This window comes from Silurus meridionalis, chromosome 21 (assembly GCF_014805685.1).
Source record: "Silurus meridionalis isolate SWU-2019-XX chromosome 21, ASM1480568v1, whole genome shotgun sequence".
Lineage (NCBI taxonomy): Eukaryota > Metazoa > Chordata > Actinopteri > Siluriformes > Siluridae > Silurus > Silurus meridionalis.
The window spans coordinates 274,589-282,088 of record NC_060904.1 but is presented as its reverse complement, the minus strand read 5'-3'; the positions used below and the strand labels follow the sequence as shown (position 1 = coordinate 282,088).

Here is a 7,500-nt window from a genome sequence, read left to right as displayed (position 1 = left end):
GCACGCACACGCACGCACGCGCACGCACTCACAGAACATCGCCTAAGCAAAGTCCATGTACTTTACAGGAGAAGGAGAGGTGAGGTTCTGGTGGAGATAAGATTAAAAGAGAGTCTGAAAGAGTGACGGAGAAAAAAGAAAGAAAGAGTGAGACGTGCTCTTCATCGTCATCTTCATCATATGTATTTTATATCTTTATTTTTTTAGGGTATTTATTATTATATTTATATATCGTGTTTATGGTGTGTATCATGTAATTGTGAATCATCACTACCTGTACTGCGAATAACTGAAGGACAGAGCAGTAAATATTGGCCCCCGTGGATGCGCTGATGGAGAGAACGAGGTCTGACCTCAGGGATGTCTCCCAGCACCTCCACATCAGTTCCTGCAGAAACAGTCTGATCCCAACACAGACTGTTCCACTCCACTCGGGACAAACACTGACCTCCTGTACAGCTTCATCTCACACACTGTTCTCTCTGCTCTGCTTCACACAGCTGCTCTACTGAACACACACACACACACACACACACACACACACACACATTACCACAAACCTCTTCTTCTGCCTGATCACAGTCAATACAGACTCTCAAAGGTTCCTGCTCAAGGAGCTGCCCATCAAAATCTCACTAACCAATGAGAGTAAAGCACTGTTTAGCCCGCCCCTCACACAGGTGAGAAAGATGTTAGAGATGTGATCAGGTTCCTCTTTAGAAATGAAAAAGATCTCAGGATGTAGATACTGAAGCAGTCTTTGTGGAGAACCCATTTAAAGGAAAAACTCTAACTACTGAAATAACCCTCATGAGATATCAGAGATTTATTTATTCATCTTCAGGAACAACTTTCTCTTGCTTAGGATGGTGTGGGACCCAGTGGTTCTCCTGGGAAAGGTGGAGAAGGGAGAACCCAGAGGAACTCACACAAATACGAGAACCCTGCAACCGTGATGTTCTGTACCATGGTGCCAGATCAGTGGTGCACACACTTTTTCAGCATGTCAAAATGATCTACCCGTCATGTGATCTACACACATTACCTTTATAATCAACATGTAGAACCACTGCTGTAGACAATCAACACCTACTGTACTAACCAACATAGTGTTCACACACACACACACACACACACACACACACACACACACACACACACTCATACACACACACACTCATACACACACCAACACACTCACAATAACAAACAGATACACACACTCATACACAATCATACACACACACACACAATCACACACAGACACACACACTCATACACAATCATACACACACACACACACTCATACACAATCATACACACACACACACACACAAACACTCATACACAATCATACACACACACACTCATATACACACCAACACACACTCACAATAACAAACAGACACACACACTCATACACAATCAAACACACACACTCACAATAACACAGGACACACTTACACACACCAACACACTCACAATAATAAACAGATACACACACTATACACAATCATATACACACACACACACACACACACACACACACACACACACACACACACACACACACACACACCTGCTCCCTCTCACTGCAGCTCAATTCTCTTTCATCTGCTTCCATCTACATGGTTTTAATATAAAATACCGCAATTCATCGGCTTCCTCACACACACACACACACACACACACACACACACACACACACACGTTCTTGCTGTCAGGTCTGTTCTAAAATTCTGTACATTAAACATAAAGCAATGAGTCACAGACACCCACACTACCCATACAAGAGAAACCAGCTCTCTCTCACACACACACACACACACACACACACACACACACACACATTGTGACCCTGTGTGTGTGTGTGTGTGTGTGTGTGTGTGTGTGTGTGTGAGAGAGCGATGTGACACTGAGCTGAAATGAAGAAACGTTCACTGACCTGCTCCGACACCGGCATGAGAACCTCCATCGCGCAAGGGTGTGTGTGTGTGTGCACGCACGTGTGTGTGTGTGTATATACACACACGTGTGTGCGTGTGGTGTGCACGCTTATGCTTCTTCTTTCCAGCCAGAAAAAACAAAATAAATCATTATATAACAAACACACACACACACTCACACTTACTCTGAGACAGACACAGAGCTTCTGGACGGTTTGATCTCAGTGGGAGGCGACAGCGGCAGCGGGGGCGGAGACACGCAGTCACATGGCTGAGGGGGTGGAGACAACAATTCAGTGTTGTCTGTCAATCGTGTTCCAGCCAATCAGGACGCAGGGAGTGAGCTGGAGCTTTCAGTGCTGGAGGTGTGGAGGTCACTGCAGCTTCATCCTGAAACTAATCCTGAACTAGGAGCTGTGGGTGCTACAGATACACACCATGAACAGATGCTCCTGGTCCTGACACCTGATCCACCCAGGTTTGGATTCTGTGGTGCAAAGTGGTGACGTGACTGTGTAAATGTTATAAAACATAGCGTTATCTTCATCCTGGTGATGCATTAACAGGAGGAATCCTGCACCCTGTCACACTGTGATGATTTTATGACTTTATGGCTCTTCAGCAAACAAAGAGATTCCACAGGTTTGCTCGCTCAACTCCTCCAACACGAGTAAACCCACACGGCTGAAGACCATCTTCACAAACCAGGAAACAGAAACAATTTGCCAACTGCGAGATTTCAATCGACCGCATTCCTGCGTAAACATTTCACACTGGAATACTAACAGGAGAGTTCCTCACGACCTGAACATGTCCGCCTCCTGGTGGTGAGAATCAGGAACTGCACTAAACACCAACACACACACACACACACACACACACACACACACACACACACACACACACACACACACACCCCTCATAAAGTATTAATAAAAGGTATTACACATCGCTCTACATTATATCTCTAATACAAGTATCTCACTCATTCTCCTGCCCTGAGAAAAGAGAAGAACAGAGAAGCTGTTTAGCCCAAACTCACTTCAGTTCTGAGTAGTGAAAGTGTTTTACAGTATTCACAACTTGTTATCTACAGTAACCAGATTCATTTCAACTGCATCGCTGCAGAGCTGAAGAAGTTCAATAAAAGGCCATAAACTGTCACTAAAGAAAAGAGTTAAAAACACATCCTTCAGTTCCCACTGTGAGAAACCAGTGATTTACAGCTTTCACTGGAAATTAAATACTTCAGATCTTAAACACTCAAGTCCTCGTCTGGGAAACACACACACACACACACACACACACACACGTTATATGTTGTGTATTTAACAGTGAAATATTACATCCAAAACACAACAACAACACAATCCTGACAACACCGAGGGATTAAATCTGATCACCTGAGTCTGATTACTGACTCCTGAGTCACTCCTGAGTCACTCCTGAGTCACTCCTGAGTCACTACTGAGTTCAGCAGTCTTTAAAATATAAATGTGCTTTATCATGTACAATCATGAAGCTGCCTCAACTTCCTGTCATGTAGAGTAACACCTCGAGTGTGAACGAGCCTCAGTCTCAAACCTGCACTTAAAGAAAAAAAGTATTTTATAAATAACAGAAAAAGTGTTTAAGATTTTATATACACACACACACACACACACACACACACACACACACACACACACTTTATACACACTGTGTATAAGAGGTGTAAAGAAACGGTGTAAAGAAGGAACGAACACATTCTGTAATTGTTTTTAAAAGTATAAAATGGAAAGTAAATGAAAAAGAAAAATCCACATCAGATCTTCTGCGACGCCGTTTGGATTTCAGGTCTTACTTTGTACACATATTTTGGACACTTACACAAAGTCAGGGATTGTGTAGGATCAGATTCAGGTGCTGATGATCAGCTTCATCTGTAGGTTGTAACGCAGTGATGAAGTGAAACAGAAACAGCTGTTGTAGGAGCTTCAAACTGGGTGAGGAACCGAACTCTGCTACTAATGTGAGCTTGTGGAACACAGTTTCACGTCACAGGTCCTACACCATGGCAAGACTGAGCACAGCGACAAGACTACTGCATCAGCAAGGTCTCTCCCAGGCAAAGATCTCAAAGCACACTGGGCTTTCAAGATGTGCTCTTCTTTAATCTATTTTGCAGAAGTACAAAGAAACAGGTGATCTTGAGGAGTGTAGATGCAGTGGTCAGCCAAGAAACCTTAATGTAGCAGATGAAGGACACACTGTGCTCACTTGTCTTCAACGTCAGAAGTTCATCAGTGCCATCAGCTACGAACTGGAGGAAACCAGTGAGACCCAGGTACACCACACCTACTGCCTGGAGAAGTCTGGCCAGAAGTGATCTTCATAGAAGAATTGGGCAAAAAAGCCAAACCAAATATTTATGTTGAAGAGCGATGAGGATGGGTTCTACCTTTGAGTCCTCTGGTTCCTCTCACAGTTTCTTCCTCGTACCATCATGCAGTAATTCCTTCACCACAGTCACCACTGGATTAGGAATAAAATTTAAACTTCTACATTCCAACTTTTAACCTCTTTATCTCTGTGAAGCTGCTGTGAGGAAACGTCCAGTGTTAAATCACAGACATTTCTACTGAAAAACACAACATTTCAGTCATATAAAATAAACAGGAAGTGCAGATGTGTGTGTGTGTGTGTGTGTGTGTGTGTGTGTGTGTGTGTGTGTGTGTGTGTGGAATTGTGCTAAATCTGTGTGACTTGTGGGCGGAGCCTCAGGTCAGAGTTTTAATCAGAAATCTAATGAAATCACGTTCAGACATGTGGTTTGTTTAAGAGCAGCCTGAGGCTGAAGCCCACAGCATCATCACATCACCATCACACTTCTGTAGTAAAACACGAGTTTCAGCATTTCTACCTCAGGAGTTTCCTCCAGTGAGACACACTGCAGCTCCTTCGAGGTGAAGGAACATGATTCATGGCCTGTGAAGAAACTCCTCATCCAACACAGCTTCCCACAAACACCTTCTACACAATCATGTGACCAGGACATTGAAGAACCTCACAACATCCTCACACTTATTCTGAAGGTCCTGTCCATAGAAGAAAGGTTCCTCTGAGTCCTACAGGTCACACTGAAACCTATCTGTTTGAGAAACCTACAGAATATTTCATTCCTTTAAAAGAACAGAATCAGAATAGTTACACTTTTCCATTCCTCATTCCCTATTAACCTGAAAGTGGAGACCTAGTAGGTCTGAAGTGAGTTCATGTAAGGTCAGGAGTTCAAGCTCCAGCACTGCCACTGTTGAGCACTTGAGCAAGACCCTTAGCCCGATCTGCTCCAGTGCTCCAGGGCCGACCCTGCACTCTGACCCTTGCTTCTGCGCAAACTGGGATATGAAGAAGAAATTTCACCGTGCTGTAACGTATACGTGACCAATAAAAGGCTCTTCTAAACTACTGCTACATTTCACCTGCAGGCTTCTGAGAGATCTTTGCAGGAGAACAGAAGAGTTGTGAAAGCAGGACTGAAAAATCCGACCTGTGCAGGTCTCTACATGGAGAGCAAGCATGGTGTAATCAGACAGGCCCACTCTGATCTTACCAACAGATGTTCTACATGTTCTTTAATCGCACTGGAGTTTCTCTCAGATTTACACTCCACTGATGAGTTCCTCACTTCTGCCTCTGGGAGGAGAACAGTTCCACAAGTTTCATCTGGAACTCTAGGAGAGAAGGTTCCTCAGAGGAGGCTCAGAGAAGAACACTGGGTCAAAAAAACCTAATGACATGCGAGCGCACACACACACACACACACACACACACACCCATAATCCTTCCACTGAAAATAAACCTAATCACATCCAAACCCACAAAGTCAACACACTGCTCTCCTGTTCTGTGTTTACAGGTGGAAGAAACCTACAATCTCCTAATAATCACTAATCATTCAGAAAGATCAGTAACAGTATCAGTACGAGTGTTAATGAGGACATGGAGACGAGTCCTGAGCATCTGAAAAGATCATGAAACCCCACAATGCACTGCTGTAAGTCAGTATCGTCATGACGATGGTCAGAACAAACAGGAATTAGAGCATGTGCAAGAGCTGGTTTATGGTCTGTCATGGTCCTGTGTATAAGATACACGTCCACCTCAGGCCTGGTTCATCTGATCATCTGAGGAGGTTCTGATTCCATCCTCCAGCTTCACCTCCTGATGTAGTGGTCTGTAGGGTTCAGTGTGTGTGTGTGTGTGTGTGTGTGTGTGTAAGTTGGTGTGGATGTGTGTGTGTGATGGTGTGTGTGTGTGTGAGATGGTGTGTGTGTGTGAGTTGGTGTGTCCAGTCTCATGTTCAGGATCTTACGTGGCATCTACAGTGTGTATAAAACACACACACACACACACACACACACACTAAACTCAATACACTTCTGCTAATGTGTGTTTTTTCTTACGATCTATTCAAGTAATAAATAACAAAAATCTCAACATCTGGCAACATCTAAACAAAAGCTTCAGAAGAGAAAGACACAGATGTTGAATCACATTACCACCGAAAACACGATACACTCATACTGAACCTGCACAGTGTGTACACACACACACACACACACACACACACACACACACACACACACACACATTACCTACACACAGTCTACACTGCATCTATCTGTCTATCTATCACTGTATCAGTCTGTTCTTCTCTTGCTGCTGCTGCTGCTGGAGGTTATATTTGTTGTTGTTGTTGTTGTTGTTGTTGTTTACTGGTTTCTGGTGAACTCTGGTGTTAATAAGTGCAAGAACTCAGCAAATATTCAAAAAGATTCATATAAATAGTTTAAATAAAGTAATAAATAGACACTGTGCATGAGGAACTTCTGAGCAGGAGATGTGTCATCATCAGAAGTCTCCTCACTGCTTGTGCAATAAACCCACAAGTAAACTGGTCGTGCAGGAACTGCTGGTTTCCTCCTTCATTTCTGTCATGAAACTACAGAGACCCGGAGCCTGACACACTTCAGCCAGCAGATCCATCAAGCTCAGAGTGTCAGTGTTTTTACCCTCTGAAGGTTTGTGAAGAACATTGTGGCATGGTTTCTTCAGCGTTACACACACACACACACACACACACACACACACACACCAAGAACTTGATCTGGACCTGGACCACGACTCAATCCTTGGAGGAAAGGGTGCGTGAAGTCATTCCGTGCTGGAGAGTTGGAGAGGAACCTTCTCACGGGTAGTTTCTCTCCTCCTTAACAACGCGTACGCACCAAAAACACGCCGAAACTTTCTCCTCAACCATCATAACCCCCCCCCTCAGTCAGTCAGTCTCTCACACACACACACACACACACACGCGCACACACACACACTCACAAGACAAGACAACACAACACAACACAAGACAACTTACCTCAGAAGAATTTCAAGCAGAACTACTGACCATCCCGAAGGATCTTCAAGGATCTGTTCTTCCTCACCGCGGGGACGCGCCCAAAACCCAGCGTGCACGCGCTCAAGTGGCCGTCATGGCGTGCTGCGCGTGCACGTTTCC

General features: G+C 44.2%; 1 protein-coding gene across 5 annotated transcripts in view; it reads right to left on the bottom strand.

The window, feature by feature from the left end:
• The window catches only part of pld1b (phospholipase D1b), a 28,896-nt gene that overhangs the window by 21,389 nt on the left and 7 nt on the right, over positions 1–7,500 (bottom strand). For 2 of the 5 annotated variants that reach the window (XM_046833508.1, XM_046833512.1), the window contains exon 1: positions 7,360–7,500. This exon is cut by the window's right edge and continues 7 nt beyond it. The gene's annotated coding sequence lies outside the window, so the exon portion shown is untranslated. Of the gene's footprint in view, positions 1–274; positions 509–1,945; positions 2,102–2,131; positions 2,768–7,359 lie in introns of those variants that run through there. The other 3 variants (XM_046833510.1, XM_046833509.1, XM_046833511.1) reach the window with 3 other exon arrangements.